We start from the raw sequence: 17,533 nt of genomic DNA, 5'->3' as shown, positions 1-17,533 counted from the left end.
TCTAAAAAATGGTAAAAATTCGTAAATTCACCAAATTTTCAATGAAAGAAACCGATTTTAGGGAAAATACGGGGACAAGCTCCCTTCGGGAATAAACAAAAGATGCTGCGGGAAAAAAAAAGGTTTGGGGGTGTAACACGAGGACTTCCCAAGAGGTCACCCATCTTAGTAATACTCTCGCCCAAGCACGTTTCACTTCGGAGTTATGATGGCATCCGGTGCATTAGTGCTGGTATGATCGCACCCGTCATCCTATTCTCCCTCGCCGCATATATCCCATCCCTCTCATTTAAAATATAGATAATTGAATCTAAAAAATGGTAAAAATTCGTAAATTCACCAAATTTTCAGTGAAAGAAACCGATTTTAGGGAAAATACGGGGACAAGCTCCCTTCGGGAATAAACAAAAGATGCTGCGGGAAAAAAAAAGATTTGGGGGTGCAACACGAGGACTTCCCAAGAGGTCACCCATCTTAGTACTACTCTCGCCCAAGCACGTTTAGCTTCGGAGTTCTGATGGGATCCGGTGCATTAGTGCTGGTATGATCGCACCCGTCATCCTACGCTCCCTCGCCGCATATATCCCATCCCTCTCATTTAAAATATAGATAATTGAATCTAAAAAATGGTAAAAATTTGTAAATTCACCAAATTTTCAGTGAAAGAAACCGATTTTAGGGAAAATACGGGGACAAGCTCCCTTGGGGAATAAACAAAAGATGCTGCGGGGAAAAAAAAGGTTTGGGGGTGCAACACGAGGACTTCCCAACAGGTCACCCATCTTAGTCCTACTCTCGCCCAAGCACGTTTAACTTCGGAGTTCTAATGGGATCCGGTGCATTAGTGCTGGTATGATCGCACCCGTCATCCTACGCTCCCTCGCCGCATATATCCCATCCCTCTCATTTAAAATATAGATAATTGAATCTAAAAAATGGTAAAAATTCGTAAATTCACCAAATTTTCAGTGAAAGAAACCGATTTTAGGGAAAATACGGGGACAAGCTCCCTTCGGGAATAAACAAAAGATGCTGCGGGAAAAAAAAGGTTTGGGGGTGCAACACGAGGACTTCCCAAGAGGTCACCCATCTTAGTACTACTCTCGCCCAAGCACGTTTAACTTCGGAGTTCTGATGGAATCCGGTGCATTAGTACTGGTATGATCGCACCGGTCATCCTACGCTCCCTCGCCGCATATATCCCATCCCTCTCATTTAAAATATAGATAATTGAATCTAAAAAATGGTAAAAATTCGTAAATTCACCAAATTTTCAGTGAAAGAAACCGATTTTAGGGAAAATACGGGGACAAGCTCCCTTCGGGAATAAACAAAAGATGCTGCGGGAAAAAAAAGGTTTGGGGGTGCAACACGAGGACTTCCCAAGAGGTCACCCATCTTAGTACTACTCTCGTCCAAGCTCGTTTAACTTCGGAGTTCTGATAGGATCCGGTGCATTAGTGCTGGTATGATCGCACCCGTCATCCTACGCTCCCTCGCCGCATATATCCCATCCCTCTCATTTAAAATATAGATAATTGAATCTAAAAAATGGTAAAAATTCGTAAATTCACCAAATTTTCAGTGAAAGAAATCGATTTTAGGGAAAATACGGGGACAAGCTCCCTTCGGGAATAAACAAAAGATGCTGCGGGAAAAAAAAAGGTTTGGGGGTGCAACACGAGGACTTCCCAAGAGGTCACCCATCTTAGTACTACTCTCGTCCAAGCACGTTTCACTTCGGAGTTCTGATGGGATCCGGTGCATTAGTGCTGGTATGATCGCACCCGTCATCCTACGCTCCCTCGCCGCATATATCCCATCCCTCTCATTTAAAATATAGATAATTCAATCTAAAAAATGGTAAAAATTCGTAAATTCACCAAATTTTCAGTGAAAGAAACCGATTTTAGGGAAAATACGGGGACAAGCTCCCTTCGGGAATAAACAAAAGATGCTGCGGGAAAAAAAAAGGTTTGGGGGTGCAACACGAGGACTTCCCAAGAGGTCACCCATTTTAGTACTACTCTCGCCCAAGCACGTTTAGCTTCGGAGTTCTGATGGGATCCGGTGCATTAGTGTTGGTATGATCGCACCCGTCATCCTACGCTCCCTCGCCGCATATATCCCATCCCTCTCATTTAAAATATAGATAATTGAATCTAAAAAATGGTAAAAATTTGTAAATTCACCAAATTTTCAGTGAAAGAAACCGATTTTAGGGAAAATACCGGGATAAGCTCCCTTCGGGAATAAACAAAAGATGCTGCGGGGAAAAAAAGGTTTGGGGGTTCAACACGAGGACTTCCCAACAGGTCACCCATCTTAGTACTACTCTCGCCCAAGCACGTTTAACTTCGGAGTTCTGATGGGATCCGGTGCATTAGTGCTGGTATGATCGCACCCGTCATCCTGCGCTCCCTCCTCGCATATATCCCATCCCTCTCATTTAAAATATAGATAATTGAATCTAAAAAATGGTAAAAATTCGTAAATTCACCAAATTTTCAGTGAAAGAAACCGATTTTAGGGAAAATACGGGGACAAGCTCCCTTCGAGAATAAACAAAAGATGCTGCGGGAAAAAAAGGTTTGGGGATGCAACACGAGGACTTCCCAAGAGGTCACCCATCTTAGTAATACTCTCGCCCAAGCACGTTTCACTTCGGAGTTATGATGGCATCCGGTGCATTAGTGCTGGTATGATCGCACCCGTCATCCTACGCTCCCTCGTCGCATATATCCCATCCCTCTCATTTAAAATATAGATAATTGAATCTAAAAAATGGTAAAAATTCGTAAATTCACCAAATTTTCAGTGAAAGAAACCGATTTTAGGGAAAATACGGGGACAAGCTCCCTTCGGGAATAAACAAAAGATGCTGCGGGAAAAAAAAGGTTTGGGGGTGCAACACGAGGACTTTCCAAGAGGTCACCCATCTTAGTACTACTCTCGCCCAAGCACGTTTGACTTCGGAGTTCTGATGGGATCCGGTGCATTAGTGCTGGTATGATCGCACCCGTCATCCTACGCTCCCTCGCCGCATATATCTCATCCCTCTCATTTAAAATATAGATAATTGAATCTAAAAAATGGTAAAAATTCGTAAATTCACCAAATTTTCAATGAAAAAAACCGATTTTAGGGAAAATACGGGGACAAGCTCCCTTCGGGAATAAACAAAAGATGCTGCGGGAAAAAAAGGTTTGGGGGTGCAACACGAGGACTTCCCAAGAGGTCACCCATCTTAGTACTACTCTCGCCCAAGCTCGTTTATCTTCGGAGTTCTGATGGGATCCGGTGCATTAGTGCTGGTATGATCGCACCCGTCATCCTACGCTCCCTCGTCGCATATATCCCATCCCTCTCATTTAAAATATAGATAATTGAATCTAAAAAATGGTAAAAATTCGTAAATTCACCAAATTTTCAGTGAAAGAAACCGATTTTAGGGAAAATACGGGGACAAGCTCCCTTGGGGAATAAACAAAAGATGCTGCGGGAAAAAAAAAGGTTTGGGGGTGCAACACGAGGACTTCCCAAAAGGTCACCCATCTTAGTACTACTCTCGCCCAAGCACGTTTAGCTTCGGCGTTCTGATGGGATCCGGTGCATTAGTGCTGGTATGATCGCACCCGTCATCCTACGCTCCCTCGCCGCATATATCCCATCCCTCTCATTTAAAATATAGATAATTGAATCTAAAAAATGGTAAAAATTTGTAAATTCACCAAATTTTCAGTGAAAGAAACCGATTTTAGGGAAAATACGGGGACAAGCTCCCTTCGGGAATAAACAAAAGATGCTGCGGGGAAAAAAAGGTTTGGGGGTGCAACACGGGGACTTCCCAACAGGTCACCCATCTTAGTACTACTCTCGCCCAAGCACGTTTAACTTCGGAGTTCTGATTGGATCCGGTGCATTAGTGCTGGTATGATCGCACCCGTCATCCTACGCTCCCTCGCCGCATATATCCCATCCCTCTCATTTAAATATAGATAATTGAATCTAAAAAATGGTAAAAATTCGTAAATTCACCAAATTTTCAATGAAAGAAACCGATTTTAGGGAAAATACGGGGACAAGCTCCCTTCGGGAATAAACAAAAGATGCTGCGGGAAAAAAAAGGTTTGGGGATGCAACACGAGGACTTCCCAAGAGGTCACCCATCTTAGTACTACTCTCGCCCAAGCTCGTTTAACTTCGGAGTTCTGATGGGATCCGGTGCATTAGTGCTGGTATGATCGCACCCGTCATCCTACGCTCCCTCGCCGTATATATCCCATCCCTCTCATTTAAAATATAGATAATTGATCTAAAAAATGGTAAAAATTCGTAAATTCACCAAATTTTCAGTGAAAGAACCCGATTTTAGGGAAAATACGGGGACAAGCTCCCTTCGGGAATAAACAAAAGATGCTGCGGGAAAAAAAAAGGTTTGGGGGTGCAACACGAGGACTTTCCAAGAGGTCACCCATCTTAGTACTACTCTCGCCCAAGCACGTTTGACTTCGGAGTTCTGATGGGATCCGGTGCATTAGTGCTGGTATGATCGCACCCGTCATCCTACGCTCCCTCGCCGCATATATCTCATCCCTCTCATTTAAAATATAGATAATTGAATCTAAAAAATGGTAAAAATTCGTAAATTCACCAAATTTTCAATGAAAGAAACCGATTTTAGGGAAAATACGGGGACAAGCTCCCTTCGGGAATAAACAAAAGATGCTGCGAGAAAAAAAAAGGTTTGGGGGTGCAACACGAGGACTTCCCAAGAGGTCACCTATCTTAGTACTACTCTCGCCCAAGCACATTTAACTTCGGAGTTCTGATGGGATCCGGTGCATTAGTGCTGGTATGATCGCACCCGTCATCCTACGTTCCTTCGTCGCATATATCCCATCCCTCTCATTTAAAATATAGATAATTGAATCTAAAAAATGGTAAAAATTCGTAAATTCACCAAATTTTCAGTGAAAGAAACCGATTTTAGGGAAAATACGGGGACAAGCTCCCTTGGGGAATAAACAAAAGATGCTGCGGGAAAAAAAAAAGGTTTGGGGGTGCAACACGAGGACTTCCCAAGAGGTCACCCATCTTAGTACTACTCTCGCCCAAGCACGTTTAGCTTTGGAGTTCTGATGGGATCCGGTGCATTAGTGCTGGTATGATCGCACCCGTCATCCTACGCTCCCTCGCCGCATATATCCCATCCCTCTCATTTAAAATATAGATAATTGAATCTAAAAAATGGTAAAAATTCGTAAATTCACCAAATTTTCAGTGAAAGAAACCGATTTTAGGGAAAATACGGGGACAAGCTCCCTTCGGGAATAAACAAAAGATGCTGCGGGAAAAAAAAGGTTTGGGGGTGCAACACAAGGACTTCCCAACAGGTCACCCATCTTAGTACTACTCTCGCCCAAGCACGTTTAACTTCGGAGTTCTGATGGGATCCGGTGCATTAGTGCTGGTATGATCGCACCCGTCATCCTACGCTCCCTCGCCGCATATATCTCATCCCTCTCATTTAAAATATAGATAATTGAATCTAAAAAATGGTAAAAATTCGTAAATTCACCAAATTTTCAATGAAAAAAACCGATTTTAGGGAAAATACGGGGACAAGCTCCCTTCGGGAATAAACAAAAGATGTTGCGGGAAAAAAAAGGTTTGGGGGTGCAACACGAGGACTTCCCAAGAGGTCAGCCATCTTAGTACTACTCTCGCCCAAGCACGTTTGACTTCGGAGTTCTGATGGGATCCGGTGCATTAGTGCTGGTATGATCGCACCCGTCATCCTACGCTCCCTCGCCGCATATATCTCATCCCTCTCATTTAAAATATAGATAATTGAATCTAAAAAATGGTAAAAATTCGTAAATTCACCAAATTTTCAATGAAAAAAACCGATTTTAGGGAAAATACGGGGACAAGCTCCCTTCGGGAATAAACAAAAGATGCTGCGGGAAAAAAAGGTTTGGGGGTGCAACACGAGGACTTCCCAAGAGGTCACCCATCTTAGTACTACTCTCGCCCAAGCTCGTATATCTTCGGAGTTCTGATGGGATTCGGTGCATTAGTGCTGGTATGATCGCACCCGTCATCCTACGCTCCCTCGTCGCATATATCCCATCCCTCTCATTTAAAATATAGATAATTGAATCTAAAAAATGGTAAAAATTCGTAAATTCACCAAATTTTCAGTGAAAGAAACCGATTTTAGGGAAAATACGGGGACAAGCTCCCTTGGGGAATAAACAAAAGATGCTGCGGGAAAAAAAAGGTTTGGGGGTGCAACACGAGGACTTCCCAAAAGGTCACCCATCTTAGTACTACTCTCGCCCAAGCACGTTTAGCTTCGGAGTTCTGATGGGATCCGGTGCATTAGTGCTGGTATGATCGCACCCGTCATCCTACGCTCCCTCGCCGCATATATCCCATCCCTCTCATTTAAAATATAGATAATTGAATCTAAAAAATGGTAAAAATTTGTAAATTCACCAAATTTTCAGTGAAAGAAACCGATTTTAGGGAAAATACGGGGACAAGCTCCCTTCGGGAATAAACAAAAGATGCTGCGGGGAAAAAAAGGTTTGGGGGTGCAACACGGGGACTTCCCAACAGGTCACCCATCTTAGTACTACTCTCGCCCAAGCACGTTTAACTTCGGAGTTCTGATTGGATCCGGTGCATTAGTGCTGGTATGATCGCACCCGTCATCCTACGCTCCCTCGCCGCATATATCCCATCCCTCTCATTTAAATATAGATAATTGAATCTAAAAAATGGTAAAAATTCGTAAATTCACCAAATTTTCAATGAAAGAAACCGATTTTAGGGAAAATACGGGGACAAGCTCCCTTCGGGAATAAACAAAAGATGCTGCGGGAAAAAAAAGGTTTGGGGATGCAACACGAGGACTTCCCAAGAGGTCACCCATCTTAGTACTACTCTCGCCCAAGCTCGTTTAACTTCGGAGTTCTGATGGGATCCGGTGCATTAGTGCTGGTATGATCGCACCCGTCATCCTACGCTCCCTCGCCGTATATATCCCATCCCTCTCATTTAAAATATAGATAATTGAATCTAAAAAATGGTAAAAATTCGTAAATTCACCAAATTTTCAGTGAAAGAAACCGATTTTAGGGAAAATACGGGGACAAGCTCCCTTCGGGAATAAACAAAAGATGCTGCGGGAAAAAAAAAGGTTTAGGGGTGCAACACGAGGACTTTCCAAGAGGTCACCCATCTTAGTACTACTCTCGCCCAAGCACGTTTGACTTCGGAGTTCTGATGGGATCCGGTGCATTAGTGCTGGTATGATCGCACCCGTCATCCTACGCTCCCTCGCCGCATATATCTCATCCCTCTCATTTAAAATATAGATAATTGAATCTAAAAAATGGTAAAAATTCGTAAATTCACCAAATTTTCAATGAAAGAAACCGATTTTAGGGAAAATACGGGGACAAGCTCCCTTCGGGAATAAACAAAAGATGCTGCGAGAAAAAAAAAGGTTTGGGGGTGCAACACGAGGACTTCCCAAGAGGTCACCTATCTTAGTACTACTCTCGCCCAAGCACATTTAACTTCGGAGTTCTGATGGGATCCGGTGCATTAGTGCTGGTATGATCGCACCCGTCATCCTACGTTCCTTCGTCGCATATATCCCATCCCTCTCATTTAAAATATAGATAATTGAATCTAAAAAATGGTAAAAATTCGTAAATTCACCAAATTTTCAGTGAAAGAAACCGATTTTAGGGAAAATACGGGGACAAGCTCCCTTGGGGAATAAACAAAAGATGCTGCGGGAAAAAAAAAGGTTTGGGGGTGCAACACGAGGACTTCCCAAGAGGTCACCCATCTTAGTACTACTCTCGCCCAAGCACGTTTAGCTTCGGAGTTCTGATGGGATCCGGTGCATTAGTGCTGGTATGATCGCACCCGTCATCCTACGCTCCCTCGCCGCATATATCCCATCCCTCTCATTTAAAATATAGATAATTGAATCTAAAAAATGGTAAAAATTCGTAAATTCACCAAATTTTCAGTGAAAGAAACCGATTTTAGGGAAAATACGGGGACAAGCTCCCTTCGGGAATAAACAAAAGATGCTGCGGGAAAAAAAAGGTTTGGGGGTGCAACACAAGGACTTCCCAACAGGTCACCCATCTTAGTACTACTCTCGCCCAAGCACGTTTAACTTCGGAGTTCTGATGGGATCCGGTGCATTAGTGCTGGTATGATCGCACCCGTCATCCTACGCTCCCTCGCCGCATATATCTCATCCCTCTCATTTAAAATATAGATAATTGAATCTAAAAAATGGTAAAAATTCGTAAATTCACCAAATTTTCAATGAAAAAAACCGATTTTAGGGAAAATACGGGGACAAGCTCCCTTCGGGAATAAACAAAAGATGCTGCGGGAAAAAAAAGGTTTGGGGGTGCAACACGAGGACTTCCCAAGAGGTCACCCATCTTAGTACTACTCTCGCCCAAGCACGTTTAACTTCGGAGTTCTGATGGGATCCGGTGCATTAGTGCTGGTATGATCGCACCCGTCATCCTACGCTCCCTCGGCGCATATATCCCATCCCTCTCATTTAAAATATAGATAATTGAATCTAAAAAATGGTAAAAATTCGTAAATTCACCAAATTTTCAGTGAAAGAAACCGATTTTAGGGAAAATACGGGGACAAGCTCCCTTCGGGAATAAACAAAAGATGTTGCGGGAAAAAAAAAGGTTTGGGGGTGCAACACGAGGACTTCCCAAGAGGTCATACCAATTGCTTCTCTCAATATGCTAAACTGCTCACGGGCCAGTGGCTTCGTGAAGATATCCGCAAGCTGTTCGTCCGTTGGGACAAAAGTCAGCTTGATCTCACCCTTGAGTATATGGTCTCTAATGAAGTGATGTCTGATGCTGACATGCTTCATTCTGCTGTATTGAATTGGGTTCCTTGAAAGATCAATTGCACTTTTGTTGTCACATTTGACTTCAATTGTCTTCGTTTGAACACCATAGTCTTTAAGCTGTTGCTTAATCCATAGGACTTGAGCAACACAATGACCAACGACAATGTACTCAGCTTCAGTGGTAGACAAGGCTACTGATGCCTGCTTTTTGCTGAACCAGGATACAAGACAGCTTCCTAAGAAGTGACATCCTCTAGAGGTGCTTTTACGTTCTAGCTTATCCCGTCCATAGTCAGCGTCAGTGTATCCGATGAGTGTAAAATCATGAGTATTTGGATACCACAAACCTGCGTTCACTGAGATTTGCAAATATCTAAGGATTCTTTTTATAGCAATGTAATGAGATTCCTTAGGGTTAGATTGATATCTAGCACAGTAGCATACTGAAAACTGAATGTCCGGTCTACTGGCTGTTAAGTAAAGTAGAGAGCCTATCATACCTCGATATAATTTGCTGTCTACCGACTTACCATTCTCATCAGCGCAGAGGACAGTGTCAGTGCCCATAGGAGTGGATATTGGCTTGCAATTTTCCAAGTCATATTTCTTTAATATCTCCTTGGCATATTTGGCTTGACTGATGAAGATGCCATTCTTTCCTTGTTTAATTTGAAGACCGAGGAAGAAGTTGAGTTCTCCCATCATGGACATTTCAAACTCAGTCTGCATTTGTTTGCTAAACTCCTTGCACATTGATTCGTTAGTTGCACCAAATATTATATCATCAACATAAATTTGGGCCAGCAGGGTATCTTTACCCTTTCTCTTAATGAATAAGGTTGTATCAGCTTTGCCCCTGACGTAATTTCTAGTCAGCAGAAAACTGGTCAGCCTCTCATACCAAGCACGTGGTGCTTGCTTGAGGCCGTACAGAGCCTTTTTGAGTTTGTAAACATGGTTTGGGAACTTAGGGTCCTCAAAACCTGGAGGTTGATTTACATAAACCTCCTCGTTTATAACTCCATTAAGAAATGCACTTTTGACATCCATTTGGAATAATTTAAAGTTCATGTAAGATGCATATGCACATAGAATTCTAATTGCCTCTAGCCTTGCCACTGGGGCAAAGGTCTCACCATAGTCAATACCTTCTTGCTGACTGTAGCCCTGAGCTACAAGCCTTGCTTTGTTCCTGACTACGTTTCCTTGTTCATCCATCTTGTTCCTGAAGACCCATCTTGTTCCGATGGTCTTTTGACTCTTTGGATAAGGTACTAGCTCCCATACATCGTTTCTTCTGAATTGATCGAGCTCCTCTTGCATTGCGTTCATCCAGAATTCATCGTACTCAGCTTCAGTGAAATTCTTCGGTTCTTGTACTGAGACGAAGGCAACATTGCTGAGGTACTTCCTGAGTTGATTCCTCGTCATCAGGGTATTCCCAGCAGAATCAAGGATTGCACTCTCTGAGTGCCCTCTTGGGATCTTTATCTCTTTAGGTAGATTTATGACTTGTGCTGTTTCTGTTTCAACAATCTCTGCAGAAGTAGATGGGTCAGTAAAAGTAATCTTAGGTTCACTCTTACTCTTGGTCAGCCTTTTCGTGAATGACTCAGTAGCTGGTTCTTGGTCAGCAGTGGTTACTGAGTGAGGATCATCTTCGGTCAGTGGCTGGTATCTACCTGCAGGGTCAGTTTCATCGAACTCTACATGTACTGACTCTTCTAAAATTTGAGTTCGCTTATTAAAAACTCTGTATGCTTTGCTGTTTGTTGAGTAGCCCAAAAAGATAGCCTCATCAGCTTTTGAATCAAACTTTGCTAAGCTATCTTTGGTATTTAAAATAAAACATCTACAGCCAAAGGCACGAAAGTATCCAATATTGGGCTTTCGTCCTTTCCAAAGTTCATAGGGGGTTTTCTTTAATATAGGTCTAACTAGAGCCCTATTAAGAATATAGCATGCTGTGTTAACAACCTCTCCCCAAAAATACTTTGGAAGCCTATGCTCATCCAGCATTGTCCTGGCTATTTCAACCAGAGTTCTGTTCTTCCTTTCTACAACCCCATTTTGCTGAGGTGTTCTAGGAGCAGAAAAATTGTGGTCAATGCCGCTGGCTTCACAGAATTCAACAAACTTTTGGTTTTTGAATTCTCCACCGTTATCACTACGGATGTGAGCTAATTTTAGGTCTTTTTCATTTTCAATTTTTCTAACCAAATTTGAAAATGTCTCAAAGGTCTCATCCTTGCTGGTCAGCAGGATAACCCATGTATACCGAGAGAAGTCATCTACAATGACCAAGGAAAATCTTCTTCCACCCAGACTCAGCGGCTGGACTGGACCGAAGAGATCCAAGTGTAGTAACTCTAACGGACGTTTAGTTGAGACGATATTTTTGCTATGAAAAGATTGTTTGGTTTGTTTTCCAGCTTGGCAAGCGTGGCATAATTGATCTTTTTGAAATTTAAGTTCAGGCAGTCCCTCAACCAATTGCTTTCTTGCTAGTTTGGCCAGGAGGTCCATGCTTACATGACCAAGTCTCCTGTGCCATAGCCAGGAATTTTCTTCCTTTGATACTAAGCACATAGTTTTTGAAAACTTTTTCTCTAAGTCTAGCATAAAGACATTATCTATCCGAGGGGCAGTTAAAATTAACTCATTTGTTTTACCCTCGTATATTTTACATCCAGTAGCATCAAATATAACTTTTCTCCCATTATCACATAGCTGAGCTACGCTGAGTAAGTTATATTTGAGTCCGCTGACTAGGGAGACAGATTCAATAGTAGGATTACCTCCGATGGTTCCTGACCCTACTATCTTACCCTTCTTGTTGTCTCCAAAACTTACGCTTCCTCCTCGTTTACGCTCAAACGTGATGAACTGAGTTTCATCACCTGTCATATGCCTTGAGCATGCGCTGTCAATATACCACATCTTTGACTTCTCGGCACATCTCAGGCTTACCTGCATTGTAACTAGTTACTTTAGGTACCCAATTCTTTTTGGGTCCTGGCTTGTTAGGTGCAACAGGTATAGCATCATATTTTATTTTATGGCGACATACATAGACAGTATGGCCATTCTTTCCACAGAAGTCACAGTTGACCTTCTGTTTAGGATTTTTTACTGACTTGTCAGCACCCCAGTGCTGAGCGTGCCAGCACACCTTAGTGGTGTGTCCTAACTTCCCACAAAAGTCACACTGGACTTTTCGCTGGGGTTTCCATCTCTGCTGAGTACCTTGGTACTGAGTTCTCAGAGGAATGTTATTTTTATTGGGAACCTTTAGTTGGTTCTGGATGGTTGTGACATCCTTCCTCAGTTTCTTTGAAACTGACTGGACTTCAGAGATAGACTCATGTATGATTTTCATATTATCATGCAGAGTTGAATTGTCCTGAAGAAGGAATCTGAGGTCACTCAGTTTGACCTCTTCCACTTCGTCACAGCACCTGCTGAGTGCTCTAATTTTCTTATTACACTTCTTGACAAGTGTATAGAGATCACTCAGGGCATTAACCATATCATTTCTGAGCCGGGGAAGAGAAATTACCTCATTTGATTGCTCCTCGTCTTGTGATAGGTCAGCATGCTCAGAGACGCATGGCTCAGCAAGTTCGTCAGCCATGAAGCATATCTTCGCTGACTCGGTGGCCTCAGTTTCTGTAGATGAAGACTCATCGCTGTCGCTCCAAGTAGCCACCATTTCTTTCTTCCCACTTTTCTTGTCTTTCCTCAGCGTGGGGAAGTTTGACTTAATATGGCCAGTTTGATGGCACTCAAAGCATGTAATGGGCTTTGAGCTGTCCTTTCTGTATTTGCTGTCACTTGAGTCAGCCTTATACTTATCAAACTTTCTGTAAGGCTTTTTAGAGTATTTGTCACTCTTCTTGAATAGCCTTTTCATCTTCCTTGTGAACATAGCCATTTCCTCATCGTCAGTTGAACTCCCGTCAGTGGAGTCAGCTTTCATGACAAGTGACTTCTGCTTCTTGTCTTCAGATTTTTCCTTCACCTCAAAGTTTTTCATGGATATCTCATGGGTCAGCAATGAACCGATGAGTTCATCATATTTGTATGTGGTTAAATCCTGAGCTTCCTCAACTGCTGTCTTCTTTGCTTGCCAGTCTTTAGGAAGACTCCTGAGAATCTTTTTGACTTGTTCTTCCTCAGTGAAGATTTTCCCAAGTCTCTTGAGCTCATTAATGATATTGGTAAACCTTGCATTCATGTCTGAAATTCCCTCATCATTGTTCATCTCGAACAACTCGTACAGTCTCATCTGCTGATTCACCTTGGACTCTTTTACTTTATTTGTTCCCTCGTAGGTGACTTCCAGCTTTCTCCAGATCTCTTGTGCCGACTCACAACCTGAGATTTTATTATATTCTACAGCATCGAGCGCACAGTGAAGCATATTGATAGCCGAAGCATGGTTTTGGAGCTTCTTAAGATCATCCTCTGTCCATTTGGCCTCAGCTTTTACAACTGTTTGGCCAGCCACAACCTCGACAGGTACAAATGGGCCTTGGACTATAGATAGCCAGGCACTCATGTTTGTGGCCTGAATGAAGTTTTTCATCCTATTCTTCCAGAAGGTATAGTTTGACCCGAAGAATAGGGGAGGCCTAGTAATGGACAGCCCCTCAGGCAGTATTTGAGTTGTTTGGTTTCCAGGGAGAAACCGAGTGCTGTTTTCGCCCATGGTAGGGACCAGCTCAAGGTTGTTAGACCTTTTAGAGTGAGCTTTTCAGCTCTGATACCACTTGTTGGTCCCTTGTAAGGTTGCAAGTATAGTTCCAAGGGGGGGGGGGTTAGGAACTATTTAAACTTTTTCGCAATTAGGGCAGACTTCTTTTTCTAAAGAAAAAGGTTTGAACATCGGCGCTGAGTAAACAGCAAGATACTGGCTTAGTCAACATGTGACTAGGTCAGTTTCTTAGCTTGAGTCAGGAGATATCATTTAGAGTCTATTCCTGAGCTCAGACGTTCAACGCGCACAACTCAACTTGACCTCTTTACTTGGTCAGTTTTTGGTTATTTTAAGCAAGTAATATAAATAAGGAGTTAAAGGTAAGAAATACTTCACTCAGCAGATTTATCCAGGTTCGGCTTCTTCTAAGCCTACGTCCTGTCCCCGGAACACGTTCCGAGATTTCAAATCCTCTACTGAGCTCTTTAAAGGTAGAGCCTCAAACCTTTTACAATATCAGCAACTGCGTATGACAAAAGTACCTTCCTCTATACTTTTACTCAATCCTAATCTCTCGCTGAGTACTAAAACCGAGTACTCAGCCTCTCCTTTCTATCTCTAGAAATGATAAGTGTTTTGTGCTATACAAAGATTTGCTAAGACACTTTAGACGATTTAACAATCACTCTAGACTTTTACACAGATATAAGAAATGTAGTGTAAGAATTTGCTTTGCTTCTTTGCTTGCAGAACTTGTAGAAATTTGGTCAGCGTAACTGCTTGATCAAGTTCTGTGTCTTGTGAAGCTTGTGATGGCACTATTTATAGAGACGTCTGGGCATCGGTCATTTCGAATTTCGAAATAACCATTGGAGGGAAACGGCTACATGTCGTTGTCATCTTGACTTGCTCAGAGCTCCCGGCCAATCAGAATTGTGTATCTTCTGTCCTCGGTCAGCTCAGCAGACTGTCTCTCCTTTTATGGTAAAGTCAACTGGACAGCATACTGTGTCGTCTGAACTTTGCCCAAAAGGGAAATACTTTGTCTGGAAGTTTTGCCATGCCAGCTGCTGTCTTGTACGCTTTGTCGAGACTACTCAGCAGCTTAATCTTGAAGTTGTTCCCGAACGTCTTCTAGATCCTTCCGTTTGCTGAGTTGCGTTTTGTTCAAAACGGCAACGTCTTGACATATGCGGGCCGAGTGTACTGAGTTTTTTGACTTGGGCCTTGGCTTCCGTATTGGGCTTGGGCCTTTTAATCCTTATGTCTTATAACAGTTTTAACTCAACATTGAACAAACACATTAGTAGAATAAATCAAAACATTTAAACTTAGTGTGTTTAGAATATGTATTTTAAATTATACTTAAACAATTTTGTCAAATCAAAATTATGTGGAAAGGTGTTTCAACAGGATCCACCTCAATCCCCTTGTTACTAATCACATAGCCTAAGATCTTCCTCGATGAAACGCCAAAGAAGCACTTCTTCGGGTTCAACCTTAGCTTGAATTCTACAATTCGGGCCAAAAACTTCTCAAGTGCAGCGAAATGCCCCTCTCTCGTCTCCGACTTGACCATCATGTCGTCCACATAGACTTCCACCTCTTTGTGTATCATATCATGGAACAGTGCCGTAGCCATCCGTTGATAAGTTGCCCCGGCATTTTTCAAACCAAACGGCATTACTCTATAGCAGTATGTTCCCCACTCAGTTGTGAACGAGGTCTTTGCCTTGTGCCTTTCTGCCATTTGAACTTGCATGTAGCCCATGAAGCCATCAACATTCGTGTGCAAGACGCTCGATGCTGCACTGTCGATTAATACGTCGATGTGAGGCAATGCGAATTCATCTTTGGGGCAAGCCTTGTTGAGATCTCTATAATCGACGTACATTCTCACTTTACCGTCCTTCTTCGCGATTGGTACTACATTCACAACCCAAGGGGGATAGTTGATTACTTCGATGAACCCTGATTCTAACTGTTTCTTCACTTCCTCTCTGATCTTATCTGCCCATTCTGGCCTCATGCGTCGGAGTTTCTGTTTCACGGGCTTAGCATCGGGGTATGTTGGAATACGGTGAGTTACGATTGATTGATCGATTCCTGGCATGTCTTCGTATGTCCAAGCAAACATTATTTCGTATTTTTAAATTATTCTCTCAAATTCTTTCCTCTCTTCAGTAGTTAATTCTTGAGCAATTTGTATAAGTTTAGGATTTTCATCCGTGCCAAGATTGAAAGTTGACATTTCTATTATATTGATTTCAAATGTAGGCATGTTATATGAATGAGAATGCATGGAATGATCAGAATCAACATCAAGCAAGTAAGCAAAATCAGAATTCATTTCATTGATAGTGTTGGCGAGTACATCATCGGATTCAAATAAAGCAATAATACAATTGTCATCAACAGGGTTCTCGGGTTTCTCATAAGGCTCGGAGGTGTTGGGCTCATCCACCGCTCCCACAGTTGCTTCCATTGTGATCACCTGCTCCTCGGCATTTAGATCTAACACCATGATCTCCTCGACGAAGCAGCTTGCCTTTCCTTTGCCCCAGTCGGTAACATCATTGAAGATCTCAAAACCTTGTAGAATCTTTCCTTCGGTGCTAGTCCATGACTCATGAGCCCCCGAATAAACCTTCCTGTGGCCTTTATTCACAAAATACTTTTTTAGGCCCACCTGTCCCTCACCACCTGTGTTGGACGGACCTCCCAGCTCATATCCCAAACCCCTCCGGGTTTTCTGACTCTTGAAGTCCGGAAATTCTGGCAACCCTTGATGGTGTGCTCCCAAGCCCATACCGGGGATGACACCCCCTTTCATCATCTTCACGACATCGGCGGTCATGCTAGACTCGTAGATCCCAGAAGCTTGGAATCCGGAGAAAAGCTGAGGCTCAATTCCCTACGCCGCCACTGAACTCAATTTCTCAGCTCTGATCGTCACTGTCTCCTCCCCGAAGGGGAATTTGATCATTTGGTGGAGCGTGGAGGGCATACCTCCTAGCTTATGGAACCATGGGCGTCCCAACAACATAGCAAAGGTCACTGGTATATCCAGCATAGTGAACTCAGTTTCTTCCTCATGCGGCCCTACCTTCAGCTTGGCTTTAAAAACTCCTTCGATGTGCCTACGGCTGTCACCATAAGCCCTGATCACGGTTTCTGAGGCCGTCAGATCTCCTCTTTCTACTCCCAATTTGGACAAGAGTTTCAGCGGGCAAACATTAATGGCCGATCCATCATCAACCATTACACAGCTGGTTTTCTTCCCATTAATTTCAGCTCGGATGTATAAAGGCTTGTTGTGCGCCTTCCCTTCTTCTGGGAGATCCTCATCGGTGAAGGTGATTTCAGTTCTCTTTCGGGCCATGATTTCCCCTACTAGTGCCGTCGGCTCAGTATCGGTAGAGATGACCAAATTCTGCAACTCTTTTATCAAATTCTCGTGGTGGTACTTAGAATGGCACAAGACCTCCCACACAGTAGACTTAGCTTGTGTTTTCTTCAACTGCTCGAGGACTTGATCATCGGGCTTGGGAGCCGATCCTTCTCCCGCCTCAGTTTCCACCATTGGTGCCTTCCCCTCGGCCACTCGACCTGATCTTGTCATAACGGCAATCTCCGGCTCGTCATCAGATTCATCCCAGATATTGATAGGAATTCTCCGATTGGCATCCTCCTCCTCCGAGGAACTCTCCCAAATGTCCACAACCATCAGATCCATTACATGAGGGACGTTTGAGTTCAAATAAAAGGGATCCGCCGATCCATACATGGCCCAGCCTATCAACTCCTCATAATTCCTAAGGGACACTCTGCTCATCCTTCTTGCCGCCATCGGAATAGCGCCTCTCTGTATGCACATGAGCTGCACCTTATCACTCATCATTTCAAGA

General features: G+C 43.1%; 28 non-coding genes across 28 annotated transcripts; all 28 read right to left on the bottom strand.

The window, feature by feature from the left end:
- Positions 1-127: 127 nt before the first annotated feature.
- Positions 128-246, bottom strand: LOC136204806 (5S ribosomal RNA). The gene has a single exon (XR_010675631.1). It is a non-coding gene; the product is annotated as a 5S ribosomal RNA (ribosomal RNA).
- A 190-nt stretch (positions 247-436) lies between these two features.
- Positions 437-555, bottom strand: LOC136204449 (5S ribosomal RNA). The gene has a single exon (XR_010675292.1). It is a non-coding gene; the product is annotated as a 5S ribosomal RNA (ribosomal RNA).
- A 190-nt stretch (positions 556-745) lies between these two features.
- LOC136204697 (5S ribosomal RNA) lies at positions 746-864 on the bottom strand. The gene has a single exon (XR_010675526.1). It is a non-coding gene; the product is annotated as a 5S ribosomal RNA (ribosomal RNA).
- A 189-nt stretch (positions 865-1,053) lies between these two features.
- Positions 1,054-1,172, bottom strand: LOC136204649 (5S ribosomal RNA). The gene has a single exon (XR_010675480.1). It is a non-coding gene; the product is annotated as a 5S ribosomal RNA (ribosomal RNA).
- Positions 1,173-1,361: 189 nt separating this feature from the next.
- LOC136204686 (5S ribosomal RNA) lies at positions 1,362-1,480 on the bottom strand. Its single transcript, XR_010675515.1, has one exon. It is a non-coding gene; the product is annotated as a 5S ribosomal RNA (ribosomal RNA).
- A 190-nt stretch (positions 1,481-1,670) lies between these two features.
- Positions 1,671-1,789, bottom strand: LOC136204532 (5S ribosomal RNA). Its single transcript, XR_010675367.1, has one exon. It is a non-coding gene; the product is annotated as a 5S ribosomal RNA (ribosomal RNA).
- Positions 1,790-1,979: 190 nt separating this feature from the next.
- Positions 1,980-2,098, bottom strand: LOC136204599 (5S ribosomal RNA). The gene has a single exon (XR_010675431.1). It is a non-coding gene; the product is annotated as a 5S ribosomal RNA (ribosomal RNA).
- Positions 2,099-2,287: 189 nt separating this feature from the next.
- LOC136204656 (5S ribosomal RNA) lies at positions 2,288-2,406 on the bottom strand. Its single transcript, XR_010675487.1, has one exon. It is a non-coding gene; the product is annotated as a 5S ribosomal RNA (ribosomal RNA).
- Positions 2,407-2,594: 188 nt separating this feature from the next.
- Positions 2,595-2,713, bottom strand: LOC136204768 (5S ribosomal RNA). Its single transcript, XR_010675594.1, has one exon. It is a non-coding gene; the product is annotated as a 5S ribosomal RNA (ribosomal RNA).
- Positions 2,714-2,902: 189 nt separating this feature from the next.
- LOC136204575 (5S ribosomal RNA) lies at positions 2,903-3,021 on the bottom strand. The gene has a single exon (XR_010675408.1). It is a non-coding gene; the product is annotated as a 5S ribosomal RNA (ribosomal RNA).
- Positions 3,022-3,209: 188 nt separating this feature from the next.
- On the bottom strand, positions 3,210-3,328 carry LOC136204595 (5S ribosomal RNA). The gene has a single exon (XR_010675428.1). It is a non-coding gene; the product is annotated as a 5S ribosomal RNA (ribosomal RNA).
- Positions 3,329-3,518: 190 nt separating this feature from the next.
- LOC136204604 (5S ribosomal RNA) lies at positions 3,519-3,637 on the bottom strand. Its single transcript, XR_010675436.1, has one exon. It is a non-coding gene; the product is annotated as a 5S ribosomal RNA (ribosomal RNA).
- A 189-nt stretch (positions 3,638-3,826) lies between these two features.
- Positions 3,827-3,945, bottom strand: LOC136204646 (5S ribosomal RNA). The gene has a single exon (XR_010675477.1). It is a non-coding gene; the product is annotated as a 5S ribosomal RNA (ribosomal RNA).
- A 188-nt stretch (positions 3,946-4,133) lies between these two features.
- Positions 4,134-4,252, bottom strand: LOC136204552 (5S ribosomal RNA). The gene has a single exon (XR_010675386.1). It is a non-coding gene; the product is annotated as a 5S ribosomal RNA (ribosomal RNA).
- Positions 4,253-4,441: 189 nt separating this feature from the next.
- On the bottom strand, positions 4,442-4,560 carry LOC136204574 (5S ribosomal RNA). Its single transcript, XR_010675407.1, has one exon. It is a non-coding gene; the product is annotated as a 5S ribosomal RNA (ribosomal RNA).
- Positions 4,561-4,750: 190 nt separating this feature from the next.
- Positions 4,751-4,869, bottom strand: LOC136204554 (5S ribosomal RNA). The gene has a single exon (XR_010675388.1). It is a non-coding gene; the product is annotated as a 5S ribosomal RNA (ribosomal RNA).
- A 191-nt stretch (positions 4,870-5,060) lies between these two features.
- LOC136204479 (5S ribosomal RNA) lies at positions 5,061-5,179 on the bottom strand. The gene has a single exon (XR_010675321.1). It is a non-coding gene; the product is annotated as a 5S ribosomal RNA (ribosomal RNA).
- A 189-nt stretch (positions 5,180-5,368) lies between these two features.
- Positions 5,369-5,487, bottom strand: LOC136204536 (5S ribosomal RNA). The gene has a single exon (XR_010675371.1). It is a non-coding gene; the product is annotated as a 5S ribosomal RNA (ribosomal RNA).
- Positions 5,488-5,676: 189 nt separating this feature from the next.
- On the bottom strand, positions 5,677-5,795 carry LOC136204569 (5S ribosomal RNA). The gene has a single exon (XR_010675403.1). It is a non-coding gene; the product is annotated as a 5S ribosomal RNA (ribosomal RNA).
- A 188-nt stretch (positions 5,796-5,983) lies between these two features.
- On the bottom strand, positions 5,984-6,102 carry LOC136204816 (5S ribosomal RNA). The gene has a single exon (XR_010675640.1). It is a non-coding gene; the product is annotated as a 5S ribosomal RNA (ribosomal RNA).
- A 189-nt stretch (positions 6,103-6,291) lies between these two features.
- On the bottom strand, positions 6,292-6,410 carry LOC136204625 (5S ribosomal RNA). Its single transcript, XR_010675457.1, has one exon. It is a non-coding gene; the product is annotated as a 5S ribosomal RNA (ribosomal RNA).
- Positions 6,411-6,599: 189 nt separating this feature from the next.
- On the bottom strand, positions 6,600-6,718 carry LOC136204645 (5S ribosomal RNA). Its single transcript, XR_010675476.1, has one exon. It is a non-coding gene; the product is annotated as a 5S ribosomal RNA (ribosomal RNA).
- A 188-nt stretch (positions 6,719-6,906) lies between these two features.
- LOC136204551 (5S ribosomal RNA) lies at positions 6,907-7,025 on the bottom strand. Its single transcript, XR_010675385.1, has one exon. It is a non-coding gene; the product is annotated as a 5S ribosomal RNA (ribosomal RNA).
- A 190-nt stretch (positions 7,026-7,215) lies between these two features.
- Positions 7,216-7,334, bottom strand: LOC136204573 (5S ribosomal RNA). The gene has a single exon (XR_010675406.1). It is a non-coding gene; the product is annotated as a 5S ribosomal RNA (ribosomal RNA).
- A 190-nt stretch (positions 7,335-7,524) lies between these two features.
- LOC136204553 (5S ribosomal RNA) lies at positions 7,525-7,643 on the bottom strand. The gene has a single exon (XR_010675387.1). It is a non-coding gene; the product is annotated as a 5S ribosomal RNA (ribosomal RNA).
- Positions 7,644-7,833: 190 nt separating this feature from the next.
- Positions 7,834-7,952, bottom strand: LOC136204333 (5S ribosomal RNA). Its single transcript, XR_010675177.1, has one exon. It is a non-coding gene; the product is annotated as a 5S ribosomal RNA (ribosomal RNA).
- Positions 7,953-8,141: 189 nt separating this feature from the next.
- On the bottom strand, positions 8,142-8,260 carry LOC136204535 (5S ribosomal RNA). The gene has a single exon (XR_010675370.1). It is a non-coding gene; the product is annotated as a 5S ribosomal RNA (ribosomal RNA).
- Positions 8,261-8,449: 189 nt separating this feature from the next.
- LOC136204273 (5S ribosomal RNA) lies at positions 8,450-8,568 on the bottom strand. Its single transcript, XR_010675121.1, has one exon. It is a non-coding gene; the product is annotated as a 5S ribosomal RNA (ribosomal RNA).
- Positions 8,569-17,533: the final 8,965 nt, after the last annotated feature.

The sequence above is a fragment of the Euphorbia lathyris genome, chromosome 8, assembly GCF_963576675.1.
Source record: "Euphorbia lathyris chromosome 8, ddEupLath1.1, whole genome shotgun sequence".
Lineage (NCBI taxonomy): Eukaryota > Viridiplantae > Streptophyta > Magnoliopsida > Malpighiales > Euphorbiaceae > Euphorbia > Euphorbia lathyris.
The sequence above is the reverse complement of the archived record's forward strand: the minus strand, read 5'-3'. Positions and strand labels throughout refer to the sequence as shown.